Genomic DNA, 20,694 nt, shown 5'->3' with positions numbered 1-20,694 from the left:
AATTCAAGTAATTCTCAAGCCTCAGCCTCCAGAGTAGCTGTAATTACGGCACATGGCACTGGGTTAATTTTTGTATTTTTAGTAGAAACAGGGTTTCACCATGTTGGCCAGGCTGGTCTCAAACTCCTGACCTCGAGAGATCTGTTCTGCCCACCTTGGCCTCCCAAAGTGCTGGGATTACAGACACGAGCCACTGAATCTAGCCCAAGCTTGCCTTTTTAAATTAACAAGTTACTGGTAGATATTTTTGAATGTTAGTACATGGGATTTTAACTCAATTTTTAAAAACAAGGGTACTCTTTGCATAAAATAATTTTTACAGGCAACACTTCAATAAAAACTGTGCACTTTACATAGTGATGAAAATATTTTTAGATATGTTATGGCAAATTCCTAGAAGTAGAATTGTTGAGTTTTTGGATGTGTATAGGTTTAATTTTGATACATATTGCCAAAATGCCCTTTAAAAGGAGCATATGTCAATGTACCAACTGTATGTAATTTCAAGCAGAAGTCCCCTGAAGATTATCCACCTCCTGCTACCAGATATAAGGTCTTAAAGACACATTAACACATGTATACAAGAAGACCTAGCCAAGAATGATCATGGTAGCATCAGTACTGTAGTGACAAAAAATTGGAACTAACCTTTTCAGCAGAAGAGTAGATAAATTGAGGTATGTTTACATCACAAGATACTATCCATTTTCTTATCATCTGTTAGATAAGTTATAGTATCTGTTATTTAGAGTCTACCTGGAATCACTCTGCTTTACTTCAGCTCATATTCAATGTTAGCTTATAAAATATGTAAAATAATCTGTTTATAAATATATACATATATAGGATAAGTATAAAAACAAATGTATTCATTCAGCAAATATTTACTGAGAGCAAAATACATAGAATGTTAGAAAAAATGTTTACAATCATGGGTAAGATAAAGATATCTTACATAGGACACAAAAAACATTAACTACAAAAGAAAATAATTTGATAAATTGAGTTTCAATACATTAAAAACCTCTACTCTTTGAAAATCGCCATTAAGAAAATTAAAAGGCAATTCACAGAGTAGGAAAAAAATATTGATGATACATAAGTCTAACAAAAGGCTTACATACAGAATATATTAAAAATGCTTACAACTAATAAGAAGATATACAACCCAACTTTTTTTTTTTTTTTTTTTTTTTTTTTTTTTTTTTTTTGGTGGGGGACGGAGTTTCACTCTTGTTGCCCAGGCTGGAGTGCAATGGCATGATCTCGGCTCACCGCAACCTCCACCTCCCAGGTTCAAGCAATTCTCCTGCCTCAGCCTCCCGAGTAGCTAGAATTACAGGCATGTGCCACTACGCCCAGCTAATTTTGTATTTTTAGTAGAGACGAGATTTCTCCATGTTGGTCAAGCTGGTCTCGAACTCCTGACCTCAGGTGATCCGTCCACTTGGGCCTCCCAAAGTGCTGGGATTACAGGCGTGAGCCACCATGCCTGGCCACGACCCAATTTTTAAATGAGTAGAAAATTTGAAATCATCTTTTACAAAAAACTGACAAATGGCCAATAAGGATACAGTAAGACGACTAGTCATTGTGGAAATGCTAGTAAAAATGACAATGAAATGCTGAGAATGCCTAAAATGTAAAAAGACTGAAAATACCAAATGTTGGTGAAGATGTGGAACAACTGGAACTCTCACACACTGTGGGTGGAAACCTGAAATTGTATAACCATTTTAGACAGTTGGCAGTTTCTAACAAAGTTAAATACAGAACTGCCCAATGAACCAGCAATTCCATTCCTAGGTATTTACTCAAAATGAATGAAGCATGTCCACACAAAGGCTTGTACATCAATGTTCAGAGTAGCTTTAATCATAATCACCAAAACCTAAAAACATGCCAAATGCCAATCAGCAGATAAATGGATAGTGTTCTACCCACACAATGAAATACTAACCTGCAATAAAAATGAACTATTGGTACATGCAATAGTGTACATAAATCTCAAAAAGAAATTATGGAAAGCAAGTGAAAGATTCTGAGCCAAGGAGCGACATGACCAGATTTAGGTTTTAACAGGATCCCTCTGGTTACCATATTGAAAACAGACCAAAGTGAGGTGAAGGCAGGAGCGGGAAATCAGACAGGAGGCAACTCAGTAATCCAGGTGCAAATATGATGAAGGAAGGACGAGGCAGGTAGCATGACAGGTCATGAAAAGTGATCAGATTCAGTCATCAAAAACTATCAGACTCTGAAAGACTCTCCACTCTGTAACAATTAGACTTGGGCTGGGACACATCCTTTGAAGCATTTCTCATAAAATGTAGAAGAACCATCCAGGGACATCCCCACCCTTTCGCCCTACACCCTCTCGCCACCAAATTAAAAATTTAAAATATGAGTAGACCTCAGATCTGTCAGAAACCAGAAAAAACAAACCAGTGTCTCCATGTTCCAAAGCCACTGCAACAGCACCCAGAAGACAGGAGCCAAGGAATCTAGAGAGGGAGAGGACTCAGACCAGAGAAGCAGGCAGTGAGAGCAGTGGAGCAGAGCTGGCCTGATCTGCACATAGATGGAGGAGTAAGATTACCATGAGGCCAGGTTAATATAGCAGCCATGATGTGGGGATACTGAACTTGGGAAGCAGCAAGAAATAGAAGCTGAACCTGAGATTCCTGCTCTGAACAAAAGTCTCCAGTGGATCCAATACGATCATGGTTTGGATAAGTCTCTTGACTACTGCCAGAGGCAGATGCAAATACTCTCTAAAGGAAGGACTCACCAAGTTAGCTACCCAGTTTAAGATCAAAGATTAAACACAAGGTGAGGCAAGCAAACTGCAGTCAGAGATATACACCCTCCAAGAACCAAAGAGGCTGGAGGGTCAGATTCAGAATATCCAAGAGCTATGTACAAAACTTTAAAGAAACAGAAGATTCTATTACAAATTGAGTATTAAAGAGCTAGGAATTAGCAGAAATAGTTGAGGAAAAAAGCAAATGGAAATTCCTAAAATAAAAAATTGTTGAAATAAAGTAGGTAGGTCAAATGCAAATAAGGCAAAGATAAAAAGATAATTACATATCTGAAGAATTGACTCAATTTACCCAAAATAAAACGAAGATGGAAAACACAAATAGAGGTGAAAAAAACAAAATGAGAAGATCGTACATATATTTAATCAGAGAGCCAGAAAGGAACAATAAAAGGAACAGAAGAGAGGAAATATTTAAAGGAAAGTGTGTCATAACTAATTAAAAATATGAATTCAAAATTCCAGGATCCCAATTAAGATAAAAAGAAAAACATGCCTAGACACATAAATATGAAACAGCAGAACATCAAAGGCAATAATATGATCCCAAAAACTAGAGAGCACACACACATCATCTACAAAAAAATGTCAGAATGACAGAATTCTCAAAGATGACAATGCAGACTAGACAGTAATACAGTAAGATCTGCAGACAGAAGAGAAAAGGGGCTGTTCAGAGAACTATATGCTCAGCCAAAATTCTCTTCAGGAACAAGAATGAAACAAATGCATTTACCAATTTTAAAATGAAGGCATTCTGCAAGTGTTTGCAAAACATACCTGATAAAAGAATAGTATCCAAAATATACAAAGAATTCTAACAAGAAAAAAAGCTCCATTAAGAAATTAAGATCTGAATAAAAACTTTACCAAAGATGTACCAATGGCAAATAAGCATACTAAAAGGTTCTCATCATCAAATGTCATTAGGGAATTGCAAATTAAAACATGATGCCAGTATACACACATTAGAATGGCTATAATTCAAAAGCCTAATGATACCAAAGTCCAGCAAAGATGCAGAGCAACAGGAACACTCATTCATTGCTGTTGGGACTGCTAAATGGTACAGCCACTTCAGAAGTTTCTTACAAAGTTAAACACAGTCTTATCATGGGATTCGGCAATCATGCGCCAAGGTAACTGCCCAGTGTATTTTAAAACTTGTACATGAATGTTTACAACACCTTTATTTATAAGGCCAAACACTAAAAGCAACAGGTCCTTCGATAAGGGAATGGAGAAACTGGTATTTTTACAATGGAATATTTGTTATTCAGTGATAGAAAGTGAGCTATCAAGCCATGAAAAGTCATGGAGGAAACTTAAATACATATTTCTAAGTGAAAGAAGCTAGTCTGTAAAGGTACATCTGATTATCCCAACTATATACCACTCTGGAATAGGTAAAACTATGGAAACAGTAAAAAGAACAGTGGTTATCAGGAGCTTAAGAAGAGGGAAGAAGGGTTGAATAGGTGACAGATGGAGGATTTTATTCAGGGAGTAAAACTTTTTTTTTTTTTTTTTTTTTTTTTTGAGACAGAGCCTTGCTCTGTCACCCAGGCTAGAGTGCAGTGACACGATCTCAGCTCACTGCAACCTCTGCCTCTGGGGTTCAAGTGATTCTCCTGCCTCAGCCTCCCGAGCAGCTGGGATTACAGGTGCCCACGACCAAGCCCGGCTAATTTTTTTATTTTCAGTAGAGTCAGGATTTCACCATCTTGGCCAGGCTGGTCTCAAACTCCTGACCTCATGATCCACCTGCCTCAGCCTCCCAAAGTGCTGGGACTACAGGTGTGAGCCACTGCGCCCGGCCACTATTCTTGATGGTACTAGAATGGTGGCTATATGACACTGCATTTGTGAAAGTCTGTAGAACTTCACAGTACAAATAATGAAGTTTAGTGTTGCAAAGTTTAGAGAAGCATTTAGGAAGCTGGGGAATCCCAAGTTAGAATGCAGACTATGACAACATGTTGATGATACAAGAAATATCAAGATATAGATGGCTAACAAAATTGTATGTAATTTAGCTGTGTTACAAATGGATGAAACAACTTTACTGAAGGAGTAAGGGGAAAGGGTTTTGCCCTAAATAACTCTGGGGATGAGTGCAGTTTCTGAGACTAAAAGCAAAGGAAGCTGGACATAACCACTGTACTCTAGTTGATAACACATTTCCCACAGAGATACAGGTTAACAATTCTGAAATTGCTGTGCATGTATACGGGAAATGAACAACTAGGTAAATTAATGGCAGATGTTGAAAGCTAGATTTCTGTTGGAGTAGGAGTTAACATATAAGCAAGGGAAGGAGGCTAGAATGATCCATGTGGTAATGAATTACAGTTGGAGATATCAGTTGGCCTCACTTTTAGTCTAACTGACATAAACAAATATTTGCAGGTATATTTGTATAAACAGGTAAGTAGACACTGATACCATTTCTCAGAACTCCTTTGAGAAATAGTTGATTCAAGACTGAGGGCAGGAAATTACACAAAATGAGTCCAGAGTATCTTATTGTGCCAAAATGTAAGTTCATTTTTGTTTTAAAAAAGCCCATCCCACTATAGAAGAGGGATGCCAACGGGACACAGGAGAAATAAACTAAAAAAACTTCCAATGACCAAAACTGGAACATTTGAATAACAAATTAAACAGCACTGGATTATAGCTGAATGTATACAAATATTCCTCAGTCCATACTGATATAAATAAATGAGTGAATAAACAAACACAGGAGAAGAGGCAAAACTCCTATGCAAATAACTCATTAGATAATCTCCCCTCAAGGAGCTGCAGCATAACTCCTCAATCCTGAAGTGTGGTTGCATATAGAGACTTCCAAAAAGTACAAGGAAAGGGAGGGGGAAAGCGTCACTTTGCAATGGAGAAACCTGACGAACACTACCTCAGTCAGATGATTAAATAATCAACAGTACGGTCGGGCACCGTGGTCCATGCCTGTAATCCCAGCACTTTGGGAGGCCAAGGTGGTTGGATCACAAGGTCAGGAGTTAAAGACCAGCCTGGCCAATAAGGTGAAACCCCATCTCTACTAAAAATACAAAAATCAGCCAGGCATGGTCACAGGCACCTGTAGTCCCAGCTACCTGGGAGGCTGAGGCAGGAGAATTGTTTGAACCTGGGAGGTGGAAGTTGCAGTGAGCTGAGATTGTGCCACTGCATTCCAGCTTAGGTGACAGAGACTCCATCTCTAAATAAATAAATAAATAAATAATCAACAGTAGTTAAGTCATGTGAATAGTATATATTCTTAATTTGAGGTAACGAAAATCACATTTTTACCTCTGTGATTTTCCTCCCAAAAAAATCTATAAAATCCATCTATGAGGGAAAAAAAAAAAAAAAACAAATTCCAATTGAGAGACATTTGCAAAATACATGAGCAGTACTTCTCAAAATTGTAAAGGTTATCAAAAACAAGAAGAGTCTGCGAAACTGACAGCCAAGTGGAACTTCAGAAGAAATGACAACTAAATATAATGTGGTATTCTGGATGGGATAAAAGAGGAAAGAGACACTGGGTAAAAACTAAGGAAATCTGAATAAAGTATGGACTTTGGTCAATAATAATGTATCAGCCAGGCACGGTGGCTCACACCTGTAATCCCAGCACTTTGGGAGACTGAAGTGGGTGGATCATCTGAGGGAGTCAGGAGTTCGAGACCAGCCTGTCCAACATGGTGAAACCTCGTCTCTACTAAAAATACAAAAATTAGCCAGGCGTGGTGGTGGGCACCTGTAATCCCAGCTACTCAGGAGGCTGAGGCAGGAGAATCACCTGAACCCAGGAGACAGAGGTTGCAGTGAGCAGAGATCACGCCACTGCACTCCAGCCTGGGTGACAGAGTGAAACTCCATCTCAAAATAATAATAATTATAATAATCATGTATCCAACATTGGTTCATCATTTGTAACAAACGTACCATATTCATATAAAATGTTAATAATAGGGGTAAATGAGTGCAGGTTATGTGAGAACTCTAAGAAATAGATTTGTATTTTATAAATCTAAAATTATAAAACTAAACTTTTTTAAAAAAATCACCAATATGCAAGGAAACAAAATATGACCAATAACAGGAAGAAAAAAATCAAGAGAAATAAACTCAGAAATGACATCTATGATAGAATTAGTAAATAAATATGTTATCCTGTAAGTATTCTGTCTTCAAGAAGATAAAAACATGAGCATAAGAAAATATTTTTAAATTACTTAGAACTGTTAGAAATAAAAAATATAATACAAAATTGAAAAATAGAACTAACAGGTTATACTTGGCAGAAAACTGTATCAATAAATGAAAAGAAATAGCTATTTTAAAATTGACAAAACAAAGGAGACAGAAAAAATGATTGAGAATAAATTAAGAGCACCAGTGACCTAAAGGACAATATCAAGCAGTCCAACACATGTGTAATTGTAATCCAAAGCAGAGAAGAGAAACAAGAAACAAAATGATTTGAAATAATGGTCAATTTCCTAAATTTGATGAAAAGTATAAACCCACAAATCCAAGAACCTCAATAACCCCAAGCAGAATAAACGTAAGAAAACTACGCCAAGCAGCATTCTAATCTAATTGCTAAGGTTCAGTGGAAAATCTTAGAAGCAGCCATGGTGGCTGCAAGGGGATCTACAGAAAAACAAAGACAGCAGACCTCTCTCTTCAGAAGCATGTAAGCTAATAGCAGAGTAGATATGCCTTTAAAGTATTCAGATTGTTTTTTGCTGTTGAGATGTGTGAGCTCTGTGTATATTCTGGATATGAATCCCATCAGATGAACAGCTTGCAAATGTATTCTCCCATTCTGTAGGTTGCCTTTTCACTCCGTTGTTTCCTTTGCTGTGCAGAAGCTTCTTCATTTGATGCAATCTCATTTGTTTATTTTTGCTTTTGTTGCCTGTGCTTTTTTAGAGACAAGCTTTTGCTCTGTCACCCAGGCTAGGGTGCAGTAGTTTGACAGTAGCTCACTGCAGCCTTGGATTGCTGGATTCAAGTTAACCACCTGCCTGAGCTTCCTGAGTAGCTAGGACTACAGGTACATACATCACATCTGGCTAACTTAATTTTTTGAAGAGACAGGGTCTCACTATGTTGCCTAGGCTGGTCTTAAACTCCTGGGTTCAAGTGATTTGTTGACTGCTTTTGAGGTCTTATTCATAAAATATTTTCCCAGACCAATGTCCTGAAGGGTTTCCCCTATGTTTTCTTGTAGTAGTTTTACGGTTTCAGATCATACATTTAGGTCTTTGATCCATTTTATTTTCATACAGGGTGAGAGGTGAGGGTCTATTTTCACTCTTCTGCATATGGATATCTAGTTTTCCCAGCATCATTTATTGAAGAGATTATCCTTTCCCCAATGAGTATTCTTGTTGCCTTTGTCAAAAATCAGTTGGTAGCCAGGCGTGGTGGTTCATGCCTGTAATCCAAGCACTTTGGGAGGCTAAGGCAGGAGAATCATTTGAGTCCAGGGGTTTCAAGACTAGCCTATGCAATACAGTGAGACTCTGTCTCCACAGAAAATTTTTAAAAGTTAGCTGGGCACAGTTGCACATACCTGTAGTCCCTGCTACTCAGGAGGCTCAAGTAGGATGATTTCTTAAGCCCAGGAGGTCAAGGCTACAGTAAGCCATGATCATGGCAATGCACTCTAGCCTGGAGATGGAGTAAGACACTGTCTCAAAAAATAAAAAATTTTTAAAAAGCAGTTGGCTGTAAATCAATAGGTTACTTTCTGGGTTCTCGATTCTGTTCCATTAGTGTGTCTGTTTTTATAACAGTACCATGCTGTTCTGGTTACTATAGCTTGGTAGTATATTTTGCAGTCTGACAGTGTATACCCCCAGGTTTCTTTTTGCTCAGGACTGTTTTGGCTATTGGGGGTCTTTTGTGGTTCAATATAAATTTTAAGATTTTATTTCTATGAAGAATGTCATTGGTATTTTGATAAAGATTGCATTGAGGCCAGGGTATGGTGGCTCACGCCTGTAATGTCAGCACTTTGGGAGGCCGAGGTGGGCGGGTCATGAGGTCAGGAGATCGAGACCATCCTGGCCTAACAAAGTGAAACCCCATCTCTATTAAAAATACAAAAAAATTAGCTGGACGTGGTGGTGGGCACCTGTAGTTCCAGCTACTCGGGAGGCTGAAGCAGGAGAATGGCACGAACCCAGGAAGCAGAGCTTGCAGTGAGCCGAGATCGCGCCACAGCACTCCAGCCTGGGTGACAGAGCAAGACTCCTGTGCGGGGCGTGGGGGGAAGGATTGCATTGAATCTGTAGATTGCTTTGGATAGTATGGTCCTTTCAACAATATTGGTAGTGCCCACACTCAGGGCCTGGCAGGGCTGACCTGCCTACCGTGGCTCAATGCCCTTGGAGCACGCTGCTGCTACCATGTCTTCCAGGGCCAGCGAGAGTGCCCTGCAGCACCTGGTGGAGCAGCTGAAGTTGCAGGTCGGAGTGGGAGAGGATCAAGGTCTCTCAGGCAGCTGCAGAGCTGCAACAGTACTGCATGCAGAATGCCTGAAAGGATGCCCTGCTGGTCAGTGTTCCAGCAGGAAGTAACCCCCTCCTGGAGTCCAGATCCTGTGCTTTACCCTGAAGACTCTAGGAAAGAAGTCTGCAGAGGAAAGCCTTCAAGCACAAAGTGATAAATCACTGCCTCCAAGCCTCAAGAGAGGCTTTTCACTGGTCAAGTGACAGTTATTTCAGACCTTTCTTATGGCCTGGTACTATAACCAAAATTCTACAGAAACTGGTGAGTTTCTGCTCAATTAAGGAAACCGGGAGAAGGAATCTAGCTCTAAAGAGTAATAGTCTGGGTTTTTGTCTGTCTTACATACAAAGCACTTCACCAAAAAAACAAAAACCTTACCACCAGATATGCCAGAATGTACCTCTTTCATAAGTGAATTACTGATGTTTCTATACCTGGAATATCATGTATGTTTTATTTATTGGATGTTTACATTTAGGAAGGAAAACATTTTATTTAAAAAATTGAGTATTTGTTATTTGTTGTTCCTGACAAATATTTTTATACCAAATACTACAAAATTTGTTCTGCTCATGAATTTACAATTTCTAAACTAAGGTAAGAAAGTACAAATTGCTGGGGAAAAGAGTAGTCTTTACTAATTGACTGATGCCTTGATTTTTCCAAATGAGAAGGCTTTTTCATTTTTAAACACTTAACATGGGAGCTGTTTCTTAGCAAACTTGTCTGGAAAGATTAATGTTATGTGGGGCATTCGGTTGCCCCATCGTATATACAGATGAAGCAGATTTGGTTTTTGTAGTTGTGGTTGTACCTAAATACATTACTTCATATCTTTTTTTTTTTTTTTTTTTTGAGGCAGAGTCTCTCTCTGTAACCCAGGCTGGAGTGCAGTGGCATGATCTCAGTTCATTGTAACCTCGGCCTCTCGGGTTCAAACAATTCCCCTGCCTCAGCCTCCCAAGTAACTGTGATATGTGATTACAGGTGCATGCCACAACGCCCAGCTAATTTGTGTGTGTGTGTGTGGATTTTTAGTAGAGGTAGGGTTGTACTATGTTGGCCCAGCCTGGTCTCGAACTCCTGACCTCAAGCAATCCACACACCTTGGCCTCCCAAAGTACTGGGGTTACAGGCATGACCCACTATACTCGGCCTATTTCATATCTTAAGAAATGTTTAAATATGACTCGAAGAACACTGTAAACAGTTAAAAACAAAGTAATGTAAAATACTACAACCTAAAATAATTCTTAATGTCACAAGTGTTTTATTTGTTTTGATGCTGTGCCTTTGATTTGATTTGGGACATTTTTAGAAGGCAACTTTGTGTTTGCTATAATCTTTGAAGAGCTTGGAAATAAAATTTCTGCTTAATTCAAAAAAAATTAATTCTTCTGATCCATGAGCATGGGATGTCTTTCCATTTGTTTGTATTCTCAAACTATCCAGTTTAAATATAGGCCAATAATCTACATAGACACTTGTCAAAAGACGACAAATGGCCAAGAAACACATTTTTTAAATGCTCAACATTACTAATTATAAGGGAAATGGAACTCAAAATCACAGTGAGGTATCATCTCACTGCAGGATAGCTATTATCAAAAGACTAACATGCTAGTGAGGATGTAGAGAAAAGGGAACTCTTAAATACTCTTGGTAGGAATGTAAAGTAGTACAGCCACTATGGAAAACAGTATGGAGGTTCCTCAAAAAACTACAAACAGGCTGGGCATGGTGGCTCATGCCTGTAATCCCAGCACCTTGGGAGGCCAAGGCTGGCTGATCACTTGAGGCCAGGAGTTCGAGACCCAGCCTGGCCAACATGGTGAAACCCCCTAAGACATGCCTGCTTCCTCTTTCACCATGATTGTAAGTTTCCTGAGGCCTCTTCAGCCATGCAGAGCTGTGAGTCAATTAAGCCTCTTTTTAAATTACCCAGTCTTGGGCAGTTTTTTATAGCAATGTGAAAACAGACTAATACAGAAGCTAAAAAAAAATTGTTGATCACACAGAAGTAAAAAGGAGAACAGAGGATACTACAGGCTGGGAAGGGTAAAGGGAGCAGAGAGATGGGAAGAGGTTCGTTAAAGGATATAAAATTACAGCTAGATAGGAATTAGTTCTAGAGTTCTACAGTACTGTAGAATGACTATAGTTAACAGTAATACATAGTTTCAAATAGCTACAAAGAGGATATTTAATGTTCACTCCCCCAAAATAAAGAATGTTCAAGATGATACGCTAATTACCCTGATCTGATCACTATACATTTTTTTTTTATGAGCAGAAACAATGTTTATAAATAAAACAATAGTGATAAATAAAAGAAAATAAAAAGCAGTGAAACAAAGTGGTTTAATAGCTATACATAGTTATTTTGTTGAAAGATTCTGCTGCTAATATTATGCAATATTTTTGTATGCTGGTGCAAGTAAGGAAATTTACATTGTCTAATAAAAATTATTTATCAATTTATAAAACAGTAAACATTTCATAGAATGGGGCTAAGAATCTGCATTGCAAAATAACTTTCAGTTGATTTTATGCACAATAATTATTGAGAATCCCAACAGATCTGGACCTACATAGGTGCTATCAAGACTTAAGGAAGAAAATTTCCCTGACTCTATCCCTACCTACAGTTATTAACAGATCTAGAGATTCAGAACTCAAATCCAGACCTCCTGCTTCCATGTGCAGTGGCCTTTCACTGTCCTGTTTCGCTTCACTTGTTGAAGAGGATTTGAGAACAAATGACCACATGATTCAACTCTCTCCTCAGCTCTGAGGAATATAGCCCTGTCCTGGCAAACAAGAAGCTCACACAGTAGTAGAGGAGGCAAATAGACATTCACTAATCTAGCATACAAGCAGTAGGCACTGTACCATAAACAAGGTACTGTGGGGGTTCAGACCAGGAGCAAAGCAGGGATTAGCAGGGCTAGTAAAGTCTGGGAAGTGTTAACAAAATGTCTAATCATTAACTAAACCAAATGGTTTCTCAACATGGCCTAATTAATTGTAACTTAACATAAATGGTTGGTTGCTCATAAACCTTAACCTTTTGCCAAAATATTTGTAGCTTATGTTCCCATTTAACAAGGTTTTCTGGTCAAAACGGTGCACCCACATCTTTCTAATGAACTTAGTGTCCAATAAAACGTGGACTTTCAGTCATCCCATGAAGGTGATTTTGCATGCATAGTACATCTCTGTCTGCGAATATGCCTAATGAGGTATGGAAGAACACTTTTTTTTTTTTTTTAATTTATTTATTATTATTAAACTTCAAGTTGTAGGGTACATGTGCACAACGTGCAGGTTTGCTACATATGTATACTTGTGCCATGTTGGTGTGCTGCACCCATCAACTCGTCATTTACATCAGGTATCACTCCCAATGCAATCCCTCCCCCCTCCCCCCTCCCCATGATAGGCCCCGGTGTGTGATGTTCCCCTTCCCGAGTCCAAGTGATCTCATTGTTCAGTTCCCGCCTATGAGTGAGAACATGCGGTGTTTGGTTTTCTGTTCTTGTGATAGTTTGCTAAGAATGATGGTTTCCAGCAGCATCCATGTCCCTACAAAGGACACAAACTCATCCTTTTTTATGGCTGCATAGTATTCCATGGTGTATATATGCCACATTTTCTTAATCCAGTCTGTCACTGATGGACATTTGGGTTGATTCCAAGTCTTTGCTATTGTGAATAGTGCTGCAATAAACATACGTGTGCATGTGTCTTTATAGCAGCATAATTTATAATCCTTTGGGTATATACCTAGTAATGGGATGGCTGGGTCATATGGTACATCTAGTTCTAGATCCTTGAGGAATCGCCATACTGTTTTCCATAATGGTTGAGCTAGTTTACAATCCCACCAACAGTGTAAAAGTGTTCCTATTTCTCCACATCCTCTCCAGCACCTGTTGTTTCCTGACTTTTGAATGATCGCCATTCTAACTGGTGTGAGATGGTATCTCATTGTGGTTTTGATTTGCATTTCTCTGATGGCCAGTGATGATGAGCATTTTTTCATGTGTCTGTTGGCTGTATGAATGTCTTCTTTTGAGAAATGTCTGTTCATATCCTTTGCCCACTTTTGGATGGGGTTGTTTGTTTTTTTCTTGTAAATTTGTTTGAGTTCTTTGTAGGTTCTGGATATTAGCCCTTTGTCAGATGAGTAGATTGCAAAAATTTTCTCCCATTCTGTAGGTTGCCTGCTCACTCTGATGGTAGTTTCTTTTGCTGTGCAGAAGCTTTTTAGTTTGATGAGATCCCATTTGTCAATTTTGGCTTTTGCTGCCGTTGCTTTTGGTGTTTTAGACATGAAGTCTTTGCCCATGCCTATGTCCTGAATGGTACTACCTAGGTTTTCCTCTAGGATTTTTATGGTATTAGGTCTAACATTTAAGTCTCTAATCCATCTTGAATTAATTTTCGTATAAGGAGTAAGGAAAGGATCCAGTTTCAGCTTTCTGCTTATGGCTAGCCAATTTTCCCAGCACCATTTATTAAATAGGGAATCCTTTCCCCATTTCTTGTTTCTCTCAGGTTTGTCAAAGATCAGATGGCTGTAGATGTGTGGTATTATTTCTGAGGACTCTGTTCTGTTCCATTGGTCTATATGTCTGTTTTGGTACCAGTACCATGCTGTTTTGGTTACTGTAGCCTTGTAGTATAGTTTGAAGTCAGGTAGCGTGATGCCTCCAGCTTTGTTCTTTTGACTTAGGATTGTCTTGGAGATGCGGGCTCTTTTTTGGTTCCATATGAACTTTAAAGCAGTTTTTTCCAATTCTGTGAAGAAGCTCATTGGTAGCTTGATGGGGATGGCATTGAATCTATAAATTACCTTGGGCAGTATGGCCATTTTCACGATATTGATTCTTCCTATCCATGAGCATGGTATGTTCTTCCATTTGTTTGTGTCCTCTTTGATTTCACTGAGCAGTGGTTTGTAGTTCTCCTTGAAGAGGTCCTTTACATCCCTTGTAAGTTGGATTCCTAGGTATTTTATTCTCTTTGAAGCAATTGTGAATGGAAGTTCATTCCTGATTTGGCTCTCTGTTTGACTGTCACTGGTGTATAAGAATGCTTGTGATTTTTGCACATTAATTTTGTATCCTGAGACTTTGCTGAAGTTGCTTATCAGCTTAAGGAGATTTTGGGCTGAGACAATGGGGTTTTCTAAATATACAATCATGTCGTCTGCAAACAGGGACAATTTGACTTCTTCTTTTCCTAACTGAATCCCCTTGATTTCTTTCTCTTGCCTGATTGCCCTAGCCAGAACTTCCAACACTATGTTGAATAGGAGTGGTGAGAGAGGGCATCCCTGTCTTGTGCCAGTTTTCAAAGGGAATTTTTCCAGTTTTTGCCCATTCAGTATGATATTGGCTGTGGGTTTGTCATAAATAGCTCTTATGATTTTGAGGTACGTTCCATCAATACCGAATTTATTGAGCGTTTTTAGCATGAAGGGCTGTTGAATTTTGTCAAAAGCCTTTTCTGCATCTATTGAGATAATGATGTGGTTCTTGTCTTTGGTTCTGTTTATATGCTGGATTATATTTATTGATTTGCGAATGTTGAACCAGCCTTGCATCCCAGGGATGAAGCCCACTTGATCATGGTGGATAAGCTTTTTGATGTGCTGCTGAATCCGGTTTGCCAGTATTTTATTGAGGATTTTTGCATCGATGTTCATCAGGGATATTGGTCTAAAATTCTCTTTTTTTGTTGTGTCTCTGCCAGGCTTTGGTATCAGGATGATGTTGGCCTCATAAAATGAGTTAGGGAGGATTCCCTCTTTTTCTATTGATTGGAATAGTTTCAGAAGGAATGGTACCAGCTCCTCCTTGTACCTCTGGTAGAATTCAGCTGTGAATCCATCTGGTCCTGGACTTTTTTTGGTTGGTAGGCTATTAATTATTGCCTCAATTTCAGAGCCTACTATTGGTCTATTCAGGGATTCAACTTCTTCCTGGTTTAGTCTTGGAAGAGTGTAAGTGTCCAGGAAATTATCCATTTCTTCTAGATTTTCCAGTTTATTTGCGTAGAGGTGTTTATAGTATTCTCTGATGGTAGTTTGTATTTCTGTGGGGTCGGTGGTGATATCCCCTTTATCATTTTTAATTGCGTCGATTTGATTCTTCTCTCTTTTCTTCTTTATTAGTCTTGCTAGTGGTCTGTCAATTTTGTTGATCTTTTCAAAAAACCAACTCCTGGATTCATTGATTTTTTGGAGGGTTTTTTGTGTCTCTATCTCCTTCAGTTCTGCTCTGATCTTAGTTATTTCTTGCCTTCTGCTAGCTTTCGAATGTGTTTGCTCTTGCTTCTCTAGTTCTTTTAATTGCGATGTTAGAGTGTCAATTTTAGATCTTTCCTGCTTTCTCTTGTGGGCATTTAGTGCTATAAATTTCCCTCTACACACTGCTTTAAATGTGTCCCAGAGATTCTGGTATGTTGTATCTTTGTTCTCATTGGTTTCAAAGAACATCTTTATTTCTGCCTTCATTTCGTTATGTACCCAGTAGTCATTCAGGAGCAGGTTGTTCAGTTTCCATGTAGTTGAGCGGTTTTGATTGAGTTTCTTAGTCCTGAGTTCTAATTTGATTGCACTGTGGTCTGAGAGACAGTTTGTTATGATTTCTGTTCTTGTACATTTGCTGAGGAGTGCTTTACTTCCAATTACGTGGTCAATTTTGGAGTAAGTACGATGTGCTGAGAAGAATGTATATTCTGTTGATTTGGGGTGGAGAGTTCTATAGATGTCTATTAGGTCTGCTTGCTGCAGAGATGAGTTCAATTCCTGGATATCCTTGTTAACTTTCTGTCTCGTTGATCTGTCTAATGTTGACAGTGGAGTGTTGAAGTCTCCCATTATTATTGTATGGGAGTCTAAGTCTCTTTGTAAGTCTCTAAGGACTTGCTTTATGAATCTGGGTGCTCCTGTATTGGGTGCATATATATTTAGGATAGTTAGCTCTTCCTGTTGAATTGATCCCTTTACCATTATGTAATGGCCTTCTTTGTCTCTTTTGATCTTTGATGGTTTAAAGTCTGTTTTATCAGAGACTAGTATTGCAACCCCCGCTTTTTTGTGTTCTCCATTTGCTTGGTAAATCTTCCTCCATCCCTTTATTTTGAGCCTATGTATGTCTCTGCGTGTGAGATGGGTCTCCTGAATACAGCAGACTGATGGGTCTTGACTCTTTATCCAGTTTGCCAGTCTGTGTCTTTTAATTGGAGCATTTAGTCCATTTACATTTAAGGTTAAGATTGTTATGTGTGAACTTGATCCTGCCATTATGATATTAACTGGTTATTTTGCTCGTTAGTTGATGCAGTTTCTTCCTAGCCTTGATGGTCTTTACATTTTGGCATGTTTTTGCAATGGCTGGTACCGGTTGTTCCTTTCCATGTTTAGTGCTTCCTTCAGGGTCTCTTGTAAGGCAGGCCTAGTGGTGACAAAATCTCTAAGCATTTGCTTATCTGTAAAGGATTTTATTTCTCCTTCACTTATGAAACTTAGTTTGGCTGGATATAAAATTCTGGGTTTAAAATTCTTTTCTTTAAGAATGTTGAATATTGGCCCCCACTCTCTTCTGGCTTGAAGAGTTTCTGCCGAGAGATCTGCTGTTAGTCTGATGGGCTTCCCTTTGTGGGTAACCCGACCTTTCTCTCTGGCTGCCCTTAAGATTTTTTCCTTCATTCAACTTTGGTGAATCTGGCAATTATGTGTCTTGGAGTTGCTCTTCTCGAGGAGTATCTTTGTGGCGTTCTCTGTATTTCCTGGATTTGAATGTTGGCCTGCCCTACTAGGTTGGGGAAGTTCTCCTGGATGATATCCTGAAGAGTGTTTTCCAACTTGGTTCCATTTTCCCCCTCACTTTCAGGCACCCCAATCAGACATAGATTTGGTCTTTTTACATAATCCCATACTTCTTGCAGGCTTTGTTCATTTCTTTTTCTTCTTTTTTCTTTTGGTTTCTCTTCTCGCTTCATTTCATTCATTTGATCCTCCATCGCTGACATTCTTTCTTCCAGTTGATCGAGTCGGTTACTGAAGCTTGTGCATTTGTCACGTATTTCTCGTGCCATGGTTTTCGTCTCTTTCATTTCGTTTGTGAGCTTCTCTGCATTAATTACTCTAGCCATCAATTCTTCCACTTTTTTTTCAAGATTTTTAGTTTCTTTGCGCTGGGTACGTAATTCCTCCTTTAGCTCAGAGAAATTTGATGGACTGAAGCCGCCTTCTCTCATGTCGTCAAAGTCATTCTCCATCCAGCTTTGATCCGTTGCTGGCGATGAGCTGCGCTCCTTTGCCGGGGGAGATGCGCTCTTATTTTTTGAATTTCCAGCTTTTCTGCCCTGCTTTTTCCCCATCTTTGTGGTTTTATCTGCCTCTGGTCTTTGATGATGGTGATGTACTGATGGGGTTTTGGTGTAGGTGTCCTTCCTGTTTGATAGCTTTCCTTCTAACAGTCAGGATCCTCAGCTGTAGGTTGTAGCTGTAGGAGATTGCCTGAGGTCCACTCCAGACCCTGTTTGCCTGGGTATCAGCAGCAGAGGCTGCAGAAGATAGAATATTTCTGAACAGCGAGTGTACCTGTCTGATTCTTGCTTTGAAAGCTTCCTCTCAGGGGTGTACTCCACCCTGTGAGGTGAGGGGTGTCAGACTGCCCCTAGTGGGGGATGTCTCCCAGTTAGGCTACTCAGGGGTCAGGGACCCACTTGAGCAGGGAGTCTGTCCCTTCTCAGATCTCAACCTTCGTGTTGGGAGATCCACTGCTCTCTTCAAAGCTGTCAGACAGAGTCATTTGCGTCTGCAGAGCTGCTGCGTTTGTTATTTTTTATTGTGCCCTGTCCCCAGAGGTGGAGTCTACAGAGACAGGCAGGTTTCCTTGAGCTGCTGTGAGCTCCACCCAGTTCAAGCTTCCCAGCAGCTTTGTTTACCTACTTAAGCCTCAGCAATGGCGGGCGCCCCTCCCCCAGCCTCGCTGCTGCCTTGCCGGTAGATCACAGACTGCTGTGCTAGCAATGAGGGAGGCTCCGTGGGTGTGGGACCCTCCCGGCCAGGTGTGGGATATGATCTCCTGGTGTGCCTGTTTGCTTAAAGCGCAGTTTTGGGGTGGGAGTTACCCGATTTTCCAGGTGTTGTGTGTCTCAGTTCCCCTGGCTAGGAAAAGGGATTCCCTTCCCCCTTGCGCTTTCCAGGTGAGGCAATGCCTCGCCCTGCTTCAGCTCCCGCTGGTCGGGCTGCAGCAGCTGACCAGCACCGATCGTCTGGCTCTCCCCAGTGAGATGAACCCAGTACCTCAGTTGAAAATGCAGAAATCACCGGTCTTCTGTGTCGCTCGCGCTGGGAGTTGGAGACTGGAGCTGTTCCTATTTGGCCATCTTGCTCCGCCCCCTGGTATGATCACTATACATTTTATGCACCAAAACATCTCTATACCCCATAAATATGCACAAAAGTCAATTACAAATTTAAAAGAAACCAATTTTTAAAAAAATTTTTAAGCACTCAAAAGGAAAGTGTGTCAAACTAAAACTCTTTACCTAGTGACATTATCTTTAAAAAATAAAGGCAAGGCCGGGAATGGTGGCTCATGCCTATAATCCCAGCACTTTGGGAGGCTGAGGTGGGCAGATCACCTGAGGTCATGATTTCAAGACCAGCCTGGACAACATGGTGAAATCCCATCTCTACTAAAAGTACAAAAATTAGCCGGGTGTGGTGGCGGGTGCCTGTAGTCCCAGCTTCTTGGGAGGCTGAGGCAGGAGAATTGCTTGAATCTGGGAGGTGGAGGTTGCAACGAGTGGAGATCACGCCAGTGCACTCCAGCCTGGGCAACAGAGTGAGACTCCGTCACAAAAAATAAAAATAAAAATAAAGGCAAAATAAAAGCTTAACATGAATCAAGCTGAGAGAGCTCATCGCTAATACACCTGAACCATACAAAATGTTAAAGGAAGTTCCTCAGGCAGAAGAGAAGCCATACAAGATACAAATCCGGATCTACAAAAAGTAACAAAGAACCCTGATAAAGGCAAGTATGTGGGTAAATATAAAATATGTTGTCTGCCTAAAACAAAAATAATGATGTTTTGTGAGGTTAATAAGGTATGCAAAAGCAACATAGAGGATAACAACAGCACCAAGTCTGGAGCCTGGAAGAATACTGTCATAAGGTTCTTACGCATAAGGTCAAGCAGCAGGGTATTGCTTGAAGGAGATTGTGATAAGTTAAAGACATCAACAGTAAGCCAGGCGCGGTGGCTCACGCCTATAATCCCAGCACTTTAGGAGGCGAAGGCAGGAGGATTACAAGGTCAGGAGATTGTGACCATCCTGGCTAACACAGTGAAACCCCATCTCTGCTAAAAATACAAAAAATTAGCTGGGCATGGTGGCATGCACCTGTAGTCCTAGCTACTCAGGAGGCTGAGGCAGGAGAATCACTTGAACCCGGGAGGGTGAGGTTGCAGTGAGCCGAGATCACGCCACTGCACTCCTGCCTGGATGACAGAGCAAGACTATCACTGTACATTAGAAGCCTATACGACTCTGGACTCATCCTTATTATACAAATCTATAATGAGCTTACGTTTTTCCTTGTTATTAAAACCATCTTCCTTCTGGTTTGTCAGATATTCTGCTAAATGGCCTGAGCAAGTCCCTTCATGGTCACCATAATTGCTAAATAAACACACAGGTTACCACACAATTATCTAACTCTTATGACCACTAAACTATAATTTTAAATTTCTTTTAAACTGCCTAACTTTAAAATCAGTTTCTACTATTAAAAGCATATACAATAAATATATTACATTTCATGTACCTGTGCTATATTTTCTGTAAAACCAAAGAATCTTTGGTGAAAAGTTAAAAATTCCAACTTGATCTGAAGTGGGAAAGCAATAAAGATAAAAATTATTCATGGTCATACATAATAAATCTGCCCGCTCCTTCCCATTTTCTATATCAATATAACTTGCATTATGTTTGGAGGCTTAATATTAGAGCTTGGAGGCAAAGGATATCTCCAATAAATCATATTTTCTGTACAATCTTTAAGACAGCCTTTGATTTTTTGCTTTTCCAAAGAAGTGCTCAATAAACATCACTTTGAATCTCCTTTCAAATATATTCAATCCTCATTCTGGCTGTTTCCTCCCTTTACCACCCCCCCCCAAAAAAAAGTATCATCGAAGTACTGGTTTAAGCTTCTAGACAGGGTGTAAATCACTTGCATTCTTGCTAGGTAGAATGCCATTTAGCCAAACTGTGATATAGCAAAATTTTTTTACCTCAATCC

The 20,694-nt window shown here is 39.7% G+C and overlaps 1 protein-coding gene and 1 pseudogene across 5 annotated transcripts in view; one reads left to right on the top strand and one right to left on the bottom strand.

Moving 5' to 3' along the window:
- The window catches only part of FANK1 (fibronectin type III and ankyrin repeat domains 1), a 126,579-nt gene that overhangs the window by 48,605 nt on the left and 57,280 nt on the right, over positions 1 to 20,694 (bottom strand). The gene's annotated exons all lie outside the window — the stretch shown is intronic.
- LOC140712449 (guanine nucleotide-binding protein G(I)/G(S)/G(O) subunit gamma-10 pseudogene) lies at positions 9,259 to 9,466 on the top strand (annotated as a pseudogene).

This window comes from Chlorocebus sabaeus, chromosome 9, assembly GCF_047675955.1.
Source record: "Chlorocebus sabaeus isolate Y175 chromosome 9, mChlSab1.0.hap1, whole genome shotgun sequence".
NCBI lineage: Eukaryota > Metazoa > Chordata > Mammalia > Primates > Cercopithecidae > Chlorocebus > Chlorocebus sabaeus.
The sequence above is the reverse complement of the archived record's forward strand: the minus strand, read 5'-3'. Positions and strand labels throughout refer to the sequence as shown.